Source organism: Cygnus olor, chromosome 5 (assembly GCF_009769625.2).
Source record: "Cygnus olor isolate bCygOlo1 chromosome 5, bCygOlo1.pri.v2, whole genome shotgun sequence".
NCBI classification, from domain to species: Eukaryota; Metazoa; Chordata; class Aves; order Anseriformes; family Anatidae; genus Cygnus; species Cygnus olor.
This window is the reverse complement of record NC_049173.1, coordinates 14,181,740-14,203,653: the sequence shown is the minus strand read 5'-3', so window position 1 is coordinate 14,203,653 and position 21,914 is coordinate 14,181,740. Positions and strand designations below refer to the sequence as shown.

The 21,914-nt window shown below is 39.6% G+C and overlaps 1 long non-coding RNA gene across 2 annotated transcripts in view; it reads left to right on the top strand.

Annotated features, from left to right (window-relative positions):
* The first annotated feature begins 580 nt into the window (after positions 1-580).
* LOC121071412 overlaps positions 581-21,914 on the top strand; it is a 52,719-nt gene continuing 31,385 nt past the window's right edge. For both annotated transcript variants that reach the window (XR_005820577.1, XR_005820576.1), the window contains exon 1: positions 581-1,163. This is a non-coding gene — a long non-coding RNA (uncharacterized LOC121071412). The remainder of the gene's footprint in view (positions 1,164-21,914) is intronic.

Sequence of the window (21,914 nt, the reverse complement as noted above, 5' to 3'; positions counted from 1 at the left end):
TTACAAGATAAACAATTAACAGAAAACAGGCTTTGGACTGGCAAATTAAATCTTGGTATTTAGCCAAAACTTTAACAGCCCTCAGAACTGGGGGTTCAATAAATAACGTTGGGATGACCTGGACACAGCTAAAAAGAAACTGACTAAAATATTATTGTATACTTCTCAAAAGCATTCCTTCTATTTCCTGGTCTTGGTTAAATTATCAGTGAAACAAACAACTGCATAAATAATGGGGGTATTTTTTTGTAACTAGTCTACTCAGGAAGAAATATTTTATTTAAACTTTTGTTTCACAGGTTGCTGAAACTGGGAGAGTACATCTGTGGTGAGACTCTGCCATTAAGAGTATGACCCCTAGTTTATGTTTTATGCTTGTCATATTATTAGTGTTGGGTTTGTATATGTGTATTGAATATATTGGTATACATGCACATCAATGTCAACTTATGTGTTGTTAGTAAAGTAGGGCCAAAGTGCTTACAGATATTTAATATGCTCACCAGGAAACAGTTGGACATTCATGTTTCCTATTAGCAGACAAAACAATAAGCTTGACACATTTTTTTCCCTTTATATCTGCTCACTCCAAAGAATTAAAAATATTGCTGTTCAAAATTTTATGCATTTTCTACTTGTTCTTATTTATGTGAAGTGGGGTCTAAGAGTTAATTGACTTATTCTTCAGACAGCAAATGTTCATTTCTCTCTCTGGGTATGTCTAGAACTGAGATAAACTTGATCAGGTCCAGGAACTGTCTTGCCATTGCAGCATAGTAAATGAGATGAAATGCAGGATGATTGGGTGATACAGAAATGCATACTATTCCTGCCTGACAGTTTCTGGTAATCAAGTTGCCTTAACATTCTTACTATATCCTGTGTTCTATAATCCCAGAAGTGGACCTCACTTCCTTCTATAGATTGACTAGAGCATGCAGCTGGGAGGTGCCACTTGAGCTCCCCCACTGGACACACACTAGACTTGTTGGCTCCTTCTAGTCAGCTTACGGGCTTCCAAAGCAACAAGGACAGGCAGTGAAGACCCTGTAGTGAGTCTGCCATGGTCTTAGGTGAAACACCTTTTCAGGTTAAAATAGTCTAAGAAAGTGTGGATGGTCAAATGGGAGCTGACCAGCAGATCCCAAGGCACTATCTACAAGGTAAGTTATATGAGAGTGGTGGGTTTTTTTGTTGTTTGTTTGTTTTTTCAGTACTGAGTAAGATTTGCCTAGTTTACTATCTGTCTCAGGTAACGGACAGTGCCAGTTTATGCGTAGAAAAGTACATGAATTCTTGTTGCACACTTTTTCTCTACTTTTCTGATTATTCATTCTGATTACAATATTTATTATTGTATTTTCTTAAGCGGTGGCATTAGCTAATGACTCAGGACTGTGGTAAAGCCATATGGTCTTGTGTTTATGTTGAAACTGAGGAGGTGTACACAAGGGATCACAAGCTCTTCAGCTGCTGAGAATGAAGAATGTGCAATGTGACCACTTTAGTGTCATGGTCAGCTACATCAAACTTTGCAGCATCTGTGAAAATCTAGGAAAGATTCAATACTTTACTCACAAGGTTAAATCATATAAGATCCAGGAAGGGAACAGAGCTGATCCATAGACAGGATTGGACAGAGACCTTTCTCAGTTTACATACTAATTTCCCAGCTCCGAAGTTCAGATATCTTGATACAAAATAATATTGCTTTATCTACAGGGAAAAAACGTACAGCATGTTGAAGTGGAGGTGAAAATCTTATATAGGTAGGCACTGAGAATAGCAGCTGCAATTAAGTTATAACATATGAACAGTCCCACTAGACAACACAGTAGGATAAAATGGTAAAGGATGTCCAAGCAATAATCATGTCCTCTTCAAAAGATGTCACCTTCCACTGTAGAATGGTCTTTAACACCGTGCTAGGATGTTATTAGCTCAGGTGAGTGCCAGTTTAAAGGACTTTTGTTTGGCTTTTTCATCAACTGACCAGGCCTATTTGATGAGGACTCTGTTCTGACAAGAACTCAGCATTGTTAAGATGGAACGAAGAAAAATCCAAAGAAAGAAAAACAAACAAGACATACTAAAGGATTCCTATTATCTAAAATATCCCATATTTACATATTGATATATCCCTATTGTCAAGAATTACTGACACACACATTTCTGTTTTTATTTTTCTTTTTGTGTTAGTTTGGCATACTGACATTCTGGCCTGTCCAACAAACATGGAACTTATTCTTTAGTGAGTACACCTTGTCTTTGGCCTGTTACCATTAAATCCATGCAAAACGCTGAGCACATTAAAAGATGTTTTCTATAGCCTCTAGTTTGTCTCAGTTGCAGAAATGAAGGTGCTAGACCCATAGCAATAATCCTCCTCCCACCGCAGACTCAGACTTGAACCGGTATGATGAGTCTTTCCTGATTCTGAGTCATCATCAAATAGTCTCCCCACCTACAGAATGAAGTGAGAAACTGTTTGGGTGAGGTCTAGACTGCTATCATAATGTATGGAGTTTTCAAGTCCACAGGTTTCAATTCCCTTTTGTATCTACAAGCCGTCTTAGGTTTTAGCACCCTACTTAGAAGAAAGCAGAAAGATGAGGCAGTTGGTTTTCTGACTCAGTTGTTTCCGTTGGTGCTGTTTGCTTTGCTATTTGCTTGCAATGGTAGAATGCAAATGGGAATTTGAATCACATCTTGATTTCTCCTGCTTCTTGGTAAGCTGGAGGAAAGGGCTATGAGGAAGTTGCAGTAGTTTGAATGAGTGACTGAAATGCAGAACACCAGAAAAGGAAATGTAAACATTTGTTCTCTGGTATGAAATTTAGCTGTATTCTGGCTGGTTCTACAATGTATAGTAAAGACATAGTAATTTTACTTGGAACAAATGAGATCTAAAATATATATATGGCTGAAGAAGTTCTTGCAGTCAGGGGAGCAACTGGAACTCTAGTTCTTGTTTAGGTTGTATTCAGATTTGGATTCCTATTATGTCCTTAAGTGTTTCCTTTTTTGGACAAAATGTCTGTAGGATTTTGTTTGTTTGTTTTGTTGTTGTTGTTTTCTTTTTGTCTTTTAAGCATGGTGAGTGTGGACATCTTGTTCTCTTTTCTGATTCCTTAGGGAATAGAGGAACAACACCAGGAAGACTCTTTTATCCTCTGTGCCCTTAGGGTACCGAGAAAATAATTATCTCCCAGAAATCTCCAGTCTGCCTTTCAGTTTCAGAATATTTGGAAATCCTGCCCTGATGACAAGTTAGGAAGGCTGAGTATAGATCACAAAAGATTTCCGGTGGGAAGCTTTTGCTAAAATCATCTTTTCCTCTTTGTATCATGTCTGATACCAATCTGAGATTCTTGAACAAAGGACTTTAGAAAAAAAACAAAAAACACAGAAGTGATTCTATTTGAACCAGTTCTAAGTGCCAAATCTGTCTCTCATGTTAAGATCCTGATCAATCCAAGTACTTGTCTACGTTGAAAGTCAAGAGGTAGTCACACAAATGCATAGACATGCATGTACATATCCAGTGTGTTACTGTATAAAATTACCAGCCAACACAGACCAGAGCTATAAAGAAGATCAGGGCTTAGAAGCAACCTGGGAATTCATGGCCCTCCCTTCCACAGCTTGAGCGGGGAGACCAGATGTTTTCAGCCTCTGATGTGAGCCAAGGGAAGCTTGAAGGCCCACCCCCTTCAACAAGGGTGAGGTCTCTGCAACAGGGTCTTGAGAGTGAAAAGAAGGAATATGGAATAATCTGCTGAGGGGGAATGGGTGTGAGAAATTGCTTAATACAGGGACAAGCAGGCCAGTGTTAATGGAAGTCTTTCAGTGTGAGCCACTTGGCTGTGCCTGTTAATGAATAAATGAATTGCTACTTTTCTTTTTAAAGGATGACTAACCAAAACTGAGTATCTAAAAACTACTTAAAATTTAAGCTTTAATGAGCACTTTAAAAATGTATTGTTATGATACTAAAACTAATATACACATTTTTTAGGGAAAAAAATATACGATGACGTTCTTTATATTTGTGCTGCCACTCATGCTTTGACTCTGATCACTTATCTGGATAATTAAGCAGTATCACTGAGGAACCAGATATCAGAAATCTGATATTAATCCATCCCTCCCTCATAATAGTAACGCAAAGCCACTGGGGTGGAAAGCAGCCTAGTCTTCTTAATCCCCTTTTACCAACATTTCGGCATCAGCATATCTCATTTATTTTCAAAAGTGGTTCAAGACACACTATCACTGGCTTAAGTCTAATTTAGGCTTTAAATCAAAATATATTAAGAAATTCAAAAATAGTCAAGATTTCTTGAGGGAATGATTCACAACCAGCTCATGTCCCTTCAACAGGAACAGGGGATGGCTAAATGATTGTTGCATGTCTGCATCGCTTTAAGGTACAACACTTTCTTTTGAATTAAAAGGAGAAGGCAGGATTATAGTGGAGACCTTGAGATCCCACTGCCATATTTATCAGGTATACGTTAATGATAGTCTGAGCAAATTCTACAGACATTAATTCACCTGCCAGTGCTGAAGAATCCAAGGCTATTCTGCTCTCTCCCTTGTGAGCATGTGTCAGTGTTCGTGTGAGCCTTGTTGTACCCTTCAGTGCTTGTCAGAGTATTTTTGTTTTTAATTTCCACTCTGTCCTATAGCCCTCATTAGTCAGTGATGCTCTGAAACTCCCCTGTGCATTTTGAGGTGTTTGGACATGGACCCAGCATGCATTTAGCTTGACACAAGCCGCAACAGAAATACTGGTGGATAACTGACAAAATAGGAAAGCAGCACTCTTCTCCCTTCCCTGCCTCCTCAACACAAAGTAACCTGAACCAGAGAAACGGTGCACACGGAGGCCGAGTATTGAAGTCAGGCAGTGCTAAGGAGTGCACACTGCCAGCTCCACAGCTAAGTCTAGGCTCAGCTCTTGACTGTGGCACGTCCAGTTGTCACATCTTCTGTGGTAACCTCCCCACCTCAGCTGCCATCTCAGATGGTTGGATTCAATGTTAGGCACCTTGCTTCTGAAGGCCTACTAGCTATGGATGGTAGCTTTGCCTTTGTTATTTGTTTGACTGCAGTTTGTGCACTCTTTATCATCATATGATTGTGTTAGTTACTGCTAACCTTCACCTGTGCATACTGAACCTGACATACTATGGGCTCCTTGTTTGATTAAATCCATTGTGACAAAAACAATAGAAACCAAGTTGTTTAGCCATATCCTTTAGCCTTGAGGTAATGCCTTCTCATTGCTAAGAGCCTTAAGGAGGACCCTAGAAGACATAAGAGTCCATAAACCTTACTTACTACTTACAAAATTTTCAAAGAGTATATAATGCTGACAGAGACCATGTGTAGTCATAGTAAGTGTGAGGCACTTCACCTTGTTTTCATAGCTTTTCCGTCAGAGATAGACACACATTTCAGCCCAGGAACCTTCAGGAGACTGCTGTTTTCCCATGTATATTTTATTAAGTGTTAGTGCCACCAAGCACTGTACAGATGGGGGAATCTATCACTTTATAAAATAATTAGCCTGCTATTTCAATGACAGGGAACAGCAGCGTGTAGGCAGCAAACTGAGGTGCTGCCTTTACCTTCCTCTTCATTTTTGTATTTATACAAAAACAGGAAAATGTTTTTACAGGATAGGCCAATAGTGCCACAGGAATTGAATTAGAGCATCCTTAATTAATATGTCAGAATATAAGAAATGATGAAAATATGTATAATTAAATTCTTGCACTAAAAACAGGATTATAAAGTGGGACTAAAATAGATCAGAGCAGCTTTTTTTGTTGTTGTTGTTCCTTTTTTTTTTTTTTTTAATTAAAAATTGTGGGTTCTGGTATCTGCACTGTATCATGATTAGCTATTACATGCCTAGGCTAACAGATGGGTAGATGGGTCACCCCGAAAATTACACACTATTTATGAAGATAAAAAGAATTTTCCCAGTTCCATGCATACAGTGTTATTTCCAGGCTAATACACAGTCGTAGTAGTAGCTTGGCACTACAGTAAACTACATCGTCAATAATAAGATTCTTGAGACAGGTGCTTGAAAGAGCAAAGATCTTATATAAATTAAATACCTATTTTCAACCACATGGCTTCAATTTTCAAAAACAGTGATTGATTCTGAGTGTTCCAATTTTCCAGGACTAAAAATCAGACATAAGCAGAGGGTTTGATTTTTCTAATTTTCAGTGTTTAGAGAAGATCTAACTTCATTAAAATGTCCGAATATCTCTTTTCTTCCCCAGCCACTAAAGAGTTCAATCAAACTGGTCAGTTTGAATGTTAGAGTAGCATGTAAGCTATGTAGCAAGTAAGCTCAGAGTATATATTAGACTTTTCTATTCCATTAATTCGTCCTTTTTTGTGTGTGTGCTGTACTTTCTTTAATTTGAGAAATAATATTTTAAACTGAAAACTTCTCTTCATCCCTTCTTTACTGAAGATCTTAATTCTTAGATTGGTGTAGAAACACAGCATAGACTAAAACTGATGTGAAAAGGCGTGCACAATATAGTTTGTACAAAGAAGAGGACAGCTTCCTTATAAAATTCCACCCATACTGTTGAACAAGTGTTATTTATTCAGTTATTCAGTATATTGATCATTTAATACTCTCACTTCTGTCATGATTTGTCTTAAGAAAAGTCATCACCTTACATCCCACCCCTATCACTCAGATTCTCAAAGATTTCAAGAACCTGAACACAGCCTGAACACCAGCATTATAAGGAAGAAACATTCAGAAGCTTCCAATGGCAAAAGAAAATCCATAAACTACACTTAATGAAGAAAGTGACTGTTGGAAATGGAGTTTTCTGTTCTTGTGCTTTACTGGCACTCAGCTCTTCAAAGAGATAGCAAATATTCTATTGGTTAACATTTAACCCAAACTAATAGGTCCAATCTCACATACTCAAATAAATCATAATGTCTTTTCAATTAGTTTGCACTTTCACTCGCTGCTGTCCCGAATAATTAGGAAAACAATTCACATTTCACTAGGAGATGATATGAAGTGTTATTCCTGTGATAATTACCAAGCTGCAGTTCAGTTTCCCTGGCTCCCACCAGGTCATCAGGGCACAAAAGAGGACACCATGAGAGCATTAATGAGCTCTCATTGAAGATGTTAAAAAGCTTGTATTGATCTGTTTGTCCAAGAAGGAGATATTTAAGCCTTTCTGCTGAGGGCAGGAGAGACAGAGATTCATATCACAAAGCCTTTTATCCAACCCCTTCTGTTTCTGGCTTCAATATTGCCCAGTCTCAGCATGTCTGGTTCTGGAGGTCATACTTTTAAACTTTCACAACATTTTTTTTTCTTCTTTTTATTAAAAAAAATAAAAAATAAAGGAAAGAAAGAAAGAAGATAATATACAGTGTACACTTAACCTTTACTACAGGGTTTCCTTTACACAGCTAGCTGTTTCTGAGAACAGGCTTCAGCTAAGTAAGATCTCCCTTCTCACTATATTCCGCTCAAATACATCTCAATGAATTTGAAAGTCCAGACATTGCAAGGACCAACTCAGTGTAAATTTTTGCTCATATTTTGGAAGCAGATCCAGACTTTTTTTTTTCTTTTTTTTTTTTGTGAACTCCTGCACTTTCTATTTCTAGCTGGAGCGGAAGTGAGAGAACAGTAAGGCTGCAAAATCACCAGTCCTTGTGGTATTTTCAGAGGAGGTTGCTCACTGCAGGCAAAGGAGGCAAATCCTGTCCTGCTTTCAACCTTCTGCATTGTTATGATATCTTGCAGCTGTAAACAAGTTCCGGGTAAACTTTTCTATTCATCAATTTGTCTACTCTCTTTTAAATGCCACAATGAACTGTCAGTGAGGATTCCCAGTTTGTCTGGGATAGTGTTTGGGGTAAAAATTCATGTAGCAGTAAAAGATGAATTTTCTTTGATTATATTTGTCACTTGAGCCAGCTATTGTCTTGTTCAGCAAGGTTATCTCTCTCTTTTCATCGTATTTCACTCACACTCATTTTGGTATGAACAATTCAGTGAATCCACTTGTGGGTGTCTGTTGTAAATGGTCACTGAAGAGATACATTGGGATCTCCGGTGAATATTGTTAAGGAGGTGTTTAAGATGTGCTACTTTCTTAACATACAATAAAGGCCATTGTGATTGAAAGTATCTCACATTTATTTTTAAGTGGCTAGATCAATGCTGTGATGGGATCCTCAATATACATCTTTGTTTTTTCATGGTCTGTCTCATGTGCAAGAGTGGTCTAGTGGCTGAAGCTCACAACTAGTCCCAGGAATTCTACAGTTTACTTCTCCTTACCTTGGATCAATTCAGGATTATTAATTTCAGATGAAAATAACATATGAATTGCTGCATCAACTTCATTAATTTGGGAAGAAGTATTTATTAGTAAATGAAATGTGTTTAATACTAGCAAAAAGAAAAACTAGTAAGAAAAGCTTCTATGATACCTCATAAGGTCACTCTCATTCGGAGTTGTTAGGGAGTAACATCAGGGTTTCATCTTTCCAGTCTCACTAGTCTTCTTCAGTCTCGTGTCACTTGCACATCAACAATTTATTTATTTATTTGCATAAAGATATTACTTATGTTTCGAATGGTTTACAAAACAAATAGTAAAAAGCACACAATAAAAGATCTGGAAATTATATGTTCATAAGAGAGGAGTGGCAACATAATTATGTGTGTAGGTGAGGCCATGGAAAGAGAAAAATGAACTTCTAGACCAACCCATACCTGCAATCTGGTCTGACAGTGGTTTGAAAGTTCAGTGACTGTCAGTCTTGCTCTCATTATCACATGATAATGATATGGGATATTTTATATTAAAAAAAAATGCATTGTGGGAGCATTCAGTGATGTTTTTTTTGCTTCCAAGGCTTCTTTTCATTGGCTGATGTGACTACAAGTGAAGTGGCCAACAGCTTGTTGGCGTTGAAGGAAACTGGGACAGGAAAATCTGAGTGGAATTCCAGGCATATTTACAGTCTGAAAAAATTACCAGATGAAGGAAGAAGATTTTGTGATCTTGCTGTGCTCTTTGGCAGTGAAGAAACCACTAGAAGTTATCATTGCCCTACCATTTAACTTCCAAGCAAGTGCAAAGGTTCAGCTCAAATCAGGGAATTAAGGAGTTAAGTTAATGTTGAAAGATATAGTTTTGTGGATAATTAGGAAACACCTGGTTAAAATTCTTTGATTTTAGCAGTCATTTTGCAGTCTGCAGGAAGAGTACTGCCTCACCCTGAACAGGCTTCTTTCTTAAGCTTTTGCAAAATTAGACTGTGCTCCTACTAGCATGATGGCTGCTCTAACTTGCACCACTGTCTGTGTTCCTGAGGATGCTTTCACTAGGTAAGAGAGAGTCTCACTGTTACAGAGTCAGCAAAGTCGAGTAGCTTTGCAGGTTTGGAAGCACGGGCATTTTGTCATTTTGATATACCTTCATCAGATTTCTTAATGAAAAAAGTCTAATGTCTATATAAAGTGTTCTAGTGCAAACCTTCACTTGTAACATTAGGAATTCTGGCCTGGTTTTCTGGGAACAATTGTCTTGGTGATATTAACCAGACAGCCACCTGCTAAACTAGAAAGATCAGCCTGCAGACCCAAAGGACTGATCCAGTTCTCCCTGTTGAGCTAGTTTTCAAGAAGTCCCTTTCAAGAGAACCATAAGAGTGAGGTAACACAAAGACACATGGTTCGTAAGCATTCACTGCCACATTTAATGCGGGGTTTCTGAAAATATATTTTGTATCCTCTCATGGCAGGAGAATGAATGCACACACAAATCACACTTCTTGTGACTTCACACAGTAATCTCCACTTTGGGGACTGAGCTGGCAGAAGAGGCAATACTCATCTCTCCCACTTGTGGTGACCATTTAATAAAGATGTGAGGGAAAGATTCAGGAACAAGTAAAATTGGATGTGGGTAGGAAGTAATGACCCTTGGTGAGTGACAACTGAGGTTCTGTGGATGAATATTAAATGTGAAGTGTCTGAATTATTCATGGAAGGTTCAAGGTAAAATGGTTAATCCTCTTGCTCACACCTCGCTCAGGGAAGAAATCCCAGTTCTGTAGTTCTCCTCCAGCTAAAAGTTCCTGAGGGCACATAACAAGGTGCTGGTGAGCCCCCTTCTTCCCACTGTGGGTAATTCCTGGGTGACAAAGGACATTTTTTTGAGTGCTGGTGACTTTGCCACAAGCATGCAGCTGCAGTAATGTACATCTTTTGGGCTCTTGTGGGGACAGGATTGGAAATGATTTATAGAAATCAATGGGGTCACTGATCCCCTGGACATGATCCCTGTGCCTGGCACTATGCATGTCCTCTGCTCAGCTGTCTGATACAAAGAGCTTCCCCTGCTGTCCTTCCTACTCCATCTACCATGGTATGTGGTCAGATGGGAGATACAGTGGTTTCCTGCTGTTGTTGCCCTCTCCAAGCTGCTCCTAGGAGGACAGCTTCCATAGAAGGACACACACAAGTCTACATGTGCTCAGCTGTGGTGAGGGCCTTTGAAAGCAAGCCAGTCAGGCTGGAAGGGTGTGAGAGAACTCAGGGAGAGATCTCTGGGTATGAGCACAGGAATATCAGTACTGGAATGTTATGAAGTAACTTGCTGCACTGACAGTACCTTAACATATGAAGTAACTGGCTGCACTAACAGCACCTTAACAAACAAGCCTGCTTGGGAGCACAAGAAATGTAGCGTGATGTGAGATTGGGTATGAGAGGTCACCAGGAAGTTCCTCTTCACCTGTCTGCTCTGTGTATTTGAAAGGATTTCTTCTAAGAAGGTCTGAACAAAGAAAACCAAGGAGAATGATATGGAAGATCATTTTTTGTCCATTTGGCCAGACACTGGACAAAGATACCTGACAAAGTCTGATATACGCTTAATGTGTGAGTGAAAAATACGAGTGGCAATTTAAATGGGGGTCCCTTAGGCACGGAACCGGCTAAAATCACCCCTCATCTGCCTCATGTCACTTCCAGACACATCAAACCCATTACTTGTGTCTGCATTTAGTGTGTGGTCCTTGAACCTGATCGCACTGTCCAGCAGCTGGAATGATTAATTATTGTTCCTAGTAAACAGAGGTCAGACATTTTGGTAAAACATTCTGGAAGTATTAAAAAATAAAATAAAATAAAATAAAATAAATCAGACTCAAATAGGAGGTAATGTAAAACCCAACTCTTATGTATGTGTTATGGTGTTTAGGCAAATATACTTTTACCTGGAAATGTAAGCAGGCAGGAAAGAAATGGTGTAGGATAGAGGAAGAGAATTGGAAGGAGAAGGAGGCAGAACAGAGAGAGAGACAGCAGAAGGGATTTGGCAGTGCATACCTCCTTCACAGAAAAGAAAGTTTAAATAACTAGAAAGGTTATCACTGCAAGAAAAAGATTTTCTTCCAGACAATAAAATAAGTATCAACCTTTTTTTTTTTTTTTTTTTTTTTTTTCCATAATCTACACCAACAGAAGGAGTGAGAGACCAGTTTTAGCATGAGCAAAGTGAACTCTGGGAAGATTAACTGTTCTGTGGTTTAAATCTGTACATTTAACAACACTAAAATATTGTAATAGTAACAACTAATTTAATTAGTCAAGACCTGTACACAACTTGGCAACTCTAAGAGTTAACCCTCAGATATTTCCTGATTCTTCAAGACTATCTAGATAGCTAGAAGGTTGTACAAGGGCCTTTGTGTACGGTAGCATGGATACCTTGATAAAGCATGAAACTGACGCAAACACATCCTAATTCTGAATAAAAGCATTCATACAGGTTTCTTATAAATCAAACTAATGTGTTCTTACTTAAGCTTTTAGTGATTTACCTTAACTTTTTAAGCAAGGCCTTAGAAAGAAGAGAGTAGAATCTAAACTGGTATGGAGAACTGAAGTATACTTCTCCAGTTCCAGGTACTGCAAACATTAACATTAATCTGCTGATTGTTAACTATAATCTTTTCCCTTTTCCTGGCACGTATCATTTTAATAACTCTTTTACTGCCTTTCCTCAAAAAAGACATTCATTTTCATCACCACAGTTTTAAACTCCTGACTGAAACAATGAGAACTGATAAAAAGTGCATTCCTGCTAAGTGGGGAAGGTCAGACATACCTGATGGCTTGGCTGGCATATTAGCGGTTCTTACTAAGTTACTGTGATGAGATATTACCAACAGCCTCCTGTAGGATTCTTAGGAAGTACAGTTCTCACAGTTAATAGGAAAGTAGAAAAAAAAAAATCATGAGGAAAGAGAACAAAATGAAAAAAAAATATCTGAACTACACTGGAAGAAGATGGTGAAAATATGCTTAGATACTACATAATGAGAGTACTATTAACTGGTAGATGCAGAGAAAAAGAAAGACACTGACCTTGGAGGCCTGAACAGATAGATAGACGCACATTGTGCAAAAGTTAATGAAACTTAGCTGATCCTTTGCCCACCAAAGTTAAAGTTTTCATCTGACATCAGTGGGATTTAGATTTGTCCCAAAGCACCTAAGGTTGCTCCCACTGAAAGCACTGGTGCAGAATCAGATCTACACTGAAAATTTTGCTATCAGTTTTCACCCTTCTATTAACAGTTATTTAAAACTATTTGTCCCCTCAGTTTCGTTGTCTGTCTACCTGTCTGGTTTTAACATGACACGTCTTTTAAAGGAAATCCTTCTGTGTGTTCATAGAATCAATCAGACCAAGAGTACTGCAAGATGCCCTGCATGATTTTCTTAGGATTCAAGTGAAAACACTCAACTGAGACTTTTTTTTTAAAAAAAAAATAATGTCCTACTTGTTTATTTTGCTGAAATCAGGCAGTTGGGAACTTGCAAGTTGTACACACTCTTGCTTAATGCAAATTAATAAATAATAAAAAGAAAATAATTTTATTTTCTTAATAAAAAAGGTTAACAGACAGGCAGGCATTTCTAATGCTAAGTTCATATCTAAGTTTGAAAGTAAAAGGATTTCCATCTACTTCACAGGAACTACATACAACACCACCTCTACTCCTCAAGCTGCAAAATTAGTACTTTGGGGAATTAGGCTCTCTGTCTCCCTTAATCACTGCATGTTTAAATTTAACCATCCTTTCAAAGGATGATTCTTTCAGTGGAACAGCCTAGGTTGCGCTTGACAGGTCTCTCTCTGTAAAGCAGAAGTAGACAAATCCACTAGGCCAAGCACTGTTTAGTACCTCTGATTAGTTAAATAAGATCAGATCTCTATTTTGGCACAAGGAGCAAAAATATTTCCTTTAAGCCCGATTACTCTTTGCTTAGTGGAAGGCTGTTTGGGGCATTTTAAATAAGGTCTGTCCCATCACATGTTGCTTGCCAAAAGTGCAATTATCCACTGTGCATGGAAAAAAAAAAAAAAAAAAGGGGGGGGAAAAAGAAAAAAGGAGAAAAAAAAAAAAAAGCAGCATTTGCTTTTGCTTTCTCTCACTAACTTCCTTCCTTGTCTAAAACAAATGCCATCTTTCCAGCCCTCCAAAGACAGAAAACATCTTGCAATGGCAAACAAGTTGGGACCACATTACTCAGAGGAACCAGGAAGAAAAAATACAACTATAGTGAATTTCCATACAAATATGTATAAACACATTGCTACTACCAGTTGTTAAAACCATAGGATGCTACATTTTAACATGTTTCTAAAATCTGGAGATGTGGAAAAAATAGAAGAGAGAGAAACATAAGAGTTCTGAGAATCCTCTTGGTCCAAAGCTATCATGATGCAATTTACATGCTTTGATTGAGATAGCTTCTGCTAAAGTCTGAAAAGCATCAGGCCATATCTTGTTTGCATTGGAAATAGGAAAGTCAGGAATGATGTCTAAATAAAAGCAGAAATTAATTCATTGAGTCAAAACATTATAGTCAGATTCTTGTCATGTGTTATATTTTAGCTTTCCTCTTTTTCCTGTTAAGCGATTGCTTTAACAAAACAGAGAGTGAGGTAAAATTATTTTAAAACTCACAGATCTAGATTTTAAAACCAGTAATCTAAAGGTTCAGTCATTGAGTGTTTTTGTTGCTGTTGTTTTTGGTTTTGTTTGTTTGGTTGATTTTTTTTTCCAGATACTCCATGATTTGCAGTGGTTATCCTTTGATTTTTGGGTGTGAATGGTGTTTCTTTTATTATTATTATTATTATTTTATTTTTATTTTATTTTTATTTTTATTTTTATTTTTAATCTTCTCAAACTTTGAACATGGAGCTGGTCAGAATTTTTTCAATATTCTCTCCTCTGCTGTCTTTGAAAACACTCACAGGGCAAAAAAGTTTCTCTCCTTTGAGGCACAATTTGTAGGAGGACGATTTCAGAGGTTTGCCCTACAATAACATGTAACTCAGTGGTTATTCATCAAAATGGAAGAGACCTGGATTAAAATAAGTGCACCATATCAGACACTAAGAAAATCTATGCATGAGTTTTTGGTGTCCCTAGTGAGTTCTGTAATGGAAGGATATTCTGGATGTGGAGGAGTGGGAAGGAGAAGGCAAGTAAGGGAGTGTGAGAGTTCCAGTGTCCTCTTATTCTTCCTTTCCTTTGATGAAATATTTCTAGAAGTTCTGCCTAGTTCTGATTCAGAAGTTTTTTCAAAGCTCTTTGTTTTTAATTTAACTATTTTCTATGCTTCTCTACTTCAGTACATTGGAATGGTGTCTTCCAAGGCATATTTGGGACACAGGCGTAGCATTCCGTTTAGCTGAGAAGGTGTAAAAGGAAAAGTATTTTTCATTCACACTTTGCCTTATTAGAGCCCCAAAGTCTCCATCACTACTGGGTCCCTCACTCCACTAAAATCATTCAAGTGCTGTAGTGTATATATAATGGAAGTCAGAAGTCACTACTCTATAGGCAAAAAAGGAATAACCATTACTATTCCAGGATGTGTAGGGAACATAATTTCATTTTCAATGATGGGATGGCAGAAGAGCCTCAAACAAAAGATATTGTAAAGTGTAAGTGGAAAATAGCTACTAAGTCTTTACATGGAGCCAAACTGAGTTTGTTTAGATAGCTGACGGCACGTTTGCACTGTGAAGAACCTAGTGTGTGTATATGTTACTTTAAGATAACATTTTCCCTCTTATTAGGACTAGTGATCTTAGGAATACCATTTCCTCTGTGCCACATGGTACACGGATATTGCAGTTTCCAGTATTTGTTGTAATCTGGATGTCTGATTCAATTGTTTGCCTATCTTTGGAGGGTGAATGTGATAAACAGTAGGACCATAACCCAATCTTAAAAGCAATGGGAAATAAAGAACAGGCCCTGTTATAATATAGCTTTGGACAGCTTTGGATGATGATCTCATAGAAAACTAGCCTCCTAACCTCTCCTCCTACCCTGTCAGCTCAGGTATGTTATGGATGACACTGTAGGTCTCTGTGCCTGTATCTACTGGGGTGAAAGAACACAAGAGCATATGTGTAAATGCTAACTCATCTCTTCCTCTCCCCAAGGCTGTCTGCAGCCTATCTCTACCTCTGGCTCAAAGCTCCTCTTCCCTGCTGAGGAGGCCTGGCCAGACGTCCTGGACTCCATGCATGGATGCTATTGCCACCTGGACACTGAATATTTCCCTGCCCTGCTGTTATGCAGTGTATCTTGTGGTCTTGAGCACTTCCTTTGCCCAGCACTTGGCAAGAAGTGGCTGAGTCCAAGCTGTGAAACAGGGAAAGCACAGGGTGTTCCACGTTGTCCCCACCATTCCCACCTACTCTCATTGAAGCTCCCCCTGTGTATCTGAGCTTCTCTTGGCTGAAGGAGAGTGAAAGCTGTGGAGATTAAACCTGTATGCATTCTGTACAGCATGGTCCTAAATTTCTTTCTTGGAAATTTATGCACGATGATATTGATAAACCTGAGATCAACCGGAACATGTGCTGCAGAGAGGGCTTGCATGCAGTCAGTACATTTAATAATGGGACAAGGACATGATGCATTGTACACAGCCCATCTGCACTATTGAGTTTACCTGTTCAAGTAGCAGTAAGCAGGAAATTTCCCAGAAGAGGAAAAAAAAAAAAAAGATATTTAGTAAAAAATGGACATGTGGTGGCCTAATGACAAATATCACCTTGATTACAAACCACTCAGCATCAAACTCCTTCTCACAGGCATTCTCCAGCACTATTTTGGCTAATACTGAGAATACTTACAACTTTTTGTTTGTTTGTTTTTTAATAAAAAAATATATGGTGATGCTGATAAAATATAGTGGATGCCCAGGGACAACATTTAAAACTGATAAAAATAATTTCGCTGTCTTCAGTTAAAAACAGGAGAAAAAAAGAGAGGTGACAGGTATATTCTCAAAGATGCATAAATGGAAGGTTTCAGGACAGTCAGAAGTTGGGTTCACACGATACTGTCAAGATCCCAGATTTATGCTTGACAGCATTAGTGCCAAGACTACTATTTATGTTGCTTTAATCAGTCACACTTTTAAAATCACCTATGCTCAGCATTTATATCAATGAAGTGATAATATTGCTGTCAGGCACCAATATCGATAGTTGTGTCATAATCTAAACTCTTTTAATCTTTTCCTATGCTTGCATTAATGAATCTGCAAGACAACAACTGTTACTACAACAACAAAAAAAGTAAGGATGGCTCTGATTATGATGAGTGGCTATGGTGGAAAAAAACAGACCCTTTTTTGCTCTTTGCAAACCATTTTAATTTGCCTTTAGCCTTCTCTTTTTCTGTCTGACTTTGAAGACGCTGTCAGCACATCCTACCGATTTTCTCACAGACTACTAGTGTCTCTGAAAATATTTTTAGGCTCTATGGAAGTGTGAGGCAGGTAACCTCTTCCCTAAGTGGTTGGCCAAAGGGAAAGAGGGAGAAAGAGACAGAGGAAAGAGAAACTTCGGTTTGATTCTGGTGTGGGGAGGCATCATAGTACTTTTGCTTTATCCTTTTTTTTTTTTTTTTTTCCTTTCCCTGCACCCACCCTTACAGCTGTCAGACTCAGTTCTTTTTCTATTGTAAATAAATTCTGGCTTGGGTTATAGCTTTAAGCATTTTTTTTTTTTTAATTAAAATTCAATTCAAATATGAAAGTCAAAGAAACTTTCAAAGCAAAATCCACAAACTGATTCACTCAAAGGGTCTGTTTTCATTGCCATAGCTACAGATTACTATAAAGAAACTCGAACCAGACCTTTGACACCTAGGAAGGTCAAAAGTCCTTTCTCCCTGTGCTAGGACCCTTTTGACAACTTCCTGTATAATTTGACTGTTATTTGCGTGTCTCGTCACCGTCTGACCCTGTAGTCTGGAAAAGATTGAGAGGCAGCATATATCTCTTTTTCATATGGACCTCAAAAAGGGCACTTTTAATTACATTTTTGTGAGAAACCTATGCATACAGGCTGGTGCAGGCACCAGCTGGGGAAGCTCCTAGAATTTAGTAGGTCAAGGATCAGCTTGCCTTACACTACCGTAGTTTGGTGCATATCAGCTGCTCTGTGCTGTTATCTGCACAGCAAAAATGGATGTGTTTCACAGGTTACACAGACTTCAAAATTTACAGCACTTGCCCCAGTGCTACAAGCTAAAATTGGAACTACACTGCTCTGCCTTGAAATCTGTGCCTTTCATATGCTTCCAATTTAAAGCCGATTGTGCTTGTGGGGCCTTGTGCGTGAGATATTTTAAAGTTGCCTCTATACTGATAGCAACCCTAGCTCCTGGTTATACCTAGACATTTCTTTGGCAGGAAGAAAATTTAAATTAATAGATTAAAGGGGTCCATGGCAATTTTGCCAGGTTTCTGAACTGGTTATTCGGGATTTAGGACATGTCACAAGGCAGATGTGCTGCAGCGCTCAGAGGCAGCTGGTGGTTTAATGCATCAAGATCAAGCACCATCAGGCTATACTTTCTTCCCCTTCTGCCCAGCACTGTAGCACATCTAGTGAGAACATAGGAAGCCTCCAGCACCCAAATTGCAGCATGTTACAGATGTCTCCTCCCCAACAGGGTTACATTGCCTCTCTTGCATCTCCATACTGAGATGGGACTTATCACAAAGAATCAAACTCTTGCCTATCGTGGTCACCATGATGTTTCCAGGGATGTTCAAAACCTTGGAAGGTACAAGTACCTGGGCAGTGGCTCTGATGTTGGCTGTGCAGGTTTTGGGTGCCCTGTGGGCTGCCCCTGACCAAGTGCAGGTGGTATTATGTGAGTGGGAGGAAGGATCAGCCACCCATGAACATGGTGAACACCATGCAAGTAACCATCCAAATAGCACAGATGACATGGCTCATTTCTTGTGGGGATGTGAAAAGATCAGCAAAAATAACAATGCATAAACATTCAAAATAGCTTCAAATTTGGGAATGTCCCCATACCACTTTGAGGGAAGTGATTTATTCTCTCACCATGTGAAGACACAGTGCTGACCCTTGTCTTTTACCTCAAGAGGGCTGTTTCTTACTATATTTGAAGTTTTAAAGCCTAAAGCTGTTAAAGACATGACATAACAGACAAACTCATTTTTGTGAATAATGGCCTTTTCCATGTAATCCTCTCACCCTTTCCATAGGGAAAGCTACTTTTTGTGCCAGAAAGCTATGCAAATCAGATGCTGAGACTTGCCATGTCGAGCCCCTAATATGGCTCCTTATGGAGAACATACGCTCTCCTTAGAGGACAGCAGTGCTTAAACATGCAGGTATTGGAAAAAAGGAACAGCCTCATCTTCTGTTGCAGGCACTGACACGTCAAGCACCCCTGGAAACATTGTTGTGGGGCATGATAGAGCAACTGTTTGATTTTTTCTGTCAAATCCCATCTCAGGATGCAGAGTGCAAGAAAGGCAACGTAACCAGCCTTCTGCTCAAAAGACTGCTAAGAATAGAAAGATATGTGTGCATAAATTAAAATAGGAGCGAGGTAGAGAAAAAATCCAAAATAGTGTTTCCATTCACTAGTATTAGCTACAAACCACCGTGCTTAAAACTGTTACACAAGGGAAAAAAAATAAAATGACAACAACAAAACAAAACAAAAACAAAAACAAACCAACAACTGTGCTTTTATGTGTTATTTTTTCATTCAGTTAATGATGCACTTCAGTTCACTCAGTTCTCAGACTTTAGGTCCTGCTTGATGAACCTGATCTCCTTCTATGACCAAGTGACGCGCTTGGTGGATGAGGGGAAGGCTGTGGATGTGGTCTACGTTGACTTCAGTATGGCTTTTGACACCATTTCCCACAACATTCTCCTCAAGAAACTGGCTGCTCGTGGCTTGGACTGGCGTACGCTTTGTTGGGTTAAAAACTGGCTGGATGGCCGGGCCCAAAGAGTTGTGGTGAATGGAGCCAAATCCAGTTGGAGGCCGGTTACTAGTGGAGTCCCCCAGGGCTCAGTGCTGGGGCCGGTCCTCTTTAATATCTTTATCGATGACCTGGATGAGGGGATCGAGTGCACCCTCAGTAAGTTTGCAGAGTTAGGTGCGTGTGTCGATCTGCTCGAGGGAAAGAAGGCTCTGCAGGAAGATCTGGATAGGCTGGACCGATGGGCTGAGGTCAACTGCATGAAGTTCAACAAGGCCAAGTGCCGGGTCCTGCACCTGGGGCGCAACAACCCCAAGCAGCGCTACAGGCTGGGAGATGAGTGGCTGGAAAGCTGCCTGGCGGAGAAGGACCTGGGAGTACTGGTTGATAGGCAGCTGAATATGAGCCAGCAGTGTGCTCAGGTGGCCAAGAAGGCCAACAGCATCCTGGCTTGTATAAGAAGCAGTGTGGCCAGCAGGTCTAGGGAGGTGATGGTCCCCCTGTACTCGGCTCTGGTGAGGCCGCACCTTGAGTACTGTGTTCAGTTTTGGGCCCCTCGCTACAAGAAGGACATGGAGGTGCTCGAGAGAGTCCAGAGAAGGGCAACGAAGCTGGTGAGGGGTCTGGAGAACAAGTCTTACGAGGAGCGGCTGAGGGAGCTGGGGTTGTTTAGCCTGGAGAAGAGGAGGCTCAGGGGAGACCTCATCGCTCTCTATAGGTACCTTAAAGGAGGCTGTAGAGAGGTGGGGGTTGGTCTATTCTCCCATGTGCCTGGTGACAGGACGAGGGGGAATGGGCTAAAGTTGCGCCAGGGGAGGTTTAGGTTGGATATTAGGAAGAACTTCTTTACTGAAAGGGTTGTTAGGCATTGGAATGGGCTGCCCAGGGAAGTGGTTGAGTCGCCATCCCTGGAGGTCTTTAAGAGACGTTTAGATGTAGCCCTTAGTGATATGGTTTAGTGGAGGACTTGTTAGTGTTAGGGCAGAGGTTGGACTAGATGATCTTGGAGGTCTCTTCCAACCTAGACGATTCTGTGATTCTGTGATTCTGTGAAATAAAGAGAAACGCTTGAATCAATAAACAAGGACTAACTGAACACAGTCTATCCAAAAGGCACTGTCTATGCATCAATCCTAGGCATGATAGCAACATGGAACAGAGAGTGCCAGGGTGGGGAGTTCAGGATGCTGCAGTTATTTATCCATGTGTGACTTACACAGGGCTGTAGGACTTCCAGAGTCTTTCCAAGGCAAGTGGGAAAGCCCTGTCTGGAGGGGCCAAGTTTTCATTTCATCACAGCTGGGTTATGGCTGCACAAAATGAGGCTGGATAGGCATGAGGCTGTCCCTTTGTGGGAGAAATTATGGGATAAGTTGGTGGACAATATGTTAGAGGGCCCCAGAAAACCTGGGTTTATTTCATCTGTGAAGGATGAGATGAAGACAGGAAAAAAAGGGGAGAACTAGCGCATGTTGAGGTTCTTACTGCCTCCTCCACTTGAGCAGGGCTTTTGGCTGTGCCTGTAAAGCCTGCTGTATCGGGTAAGGGTGCTGACATTTCTTTGAAAAGATTTAAAGTAAAAAACAAACAAGCAAACAAAAAAAAATACACAAATTTCGAATAGAATAAAACTATCAGAGCAACTTTGAGTGCAGTCCAGTGGGAGTGCCCCTCTATCCAGACTATGTATTAGTGGGGACATAAAGGTGTTTGTAGCTCTTATTCCCTGCCTGACCATTCCTTTGGGTGCAACTGGCCTCGAGCAATAAGAAAAAGGAGAAAAATTAGAGAAATGTAAATAAGGAAGGTAACTTGCCATTTGTCACTTGAAAGTCCTTATTTCATGGCCTGTTCCCTGTTCTCCTGGAATTTTGTGTCATTATCTTCTGTTAAAAGGATTCAAATGACATTATTTGCATGGAAACTCGCATACAAATGATGTCGTCTGTGCCACAAAGTTGCATTACAATGAAGGGAATGATGACTGTGTCACATGTACGTGACATTCTTTGTGTCATTAAATTTAAAGTCAATGCTGGCAGTTATAAACCACTCACGTCTCAAGCAAATACATCACTTCTGATCTGAAATGAATATTTTAAAACGCCAACTCCAACTGCATCAAACAGCAATAACCTGCAATGTCATCTAAAAAAAAAAAAAAAAAAGTGGCAAAGATTCTAAACAAGGATGGACTTATGGGATTGCATGATATACCGCAAAGGAAAATATTTTAATAAGCTGTAATAATCTCCAGACAAACAGAATTCATTGCTTGATGGTTAGCTCCTAGAGATGTTTTTAAAGCCCATTCAATATCATGTGTAGTTTCAGAAGCGTTTATGCTGCTACATAGATTCAGGATTGTTAATTCTCAGGCAGAGTAGATGAATTAATTGTAGAGCAAGATCCACAGTACAAACCTTTCTCTGCATTGTTACCATCCATTTCCTTGCCATAGTCTGATGTTGACAACAGGCCAAGCCTTTGAAAGATCTCCAAACTCTTCCAC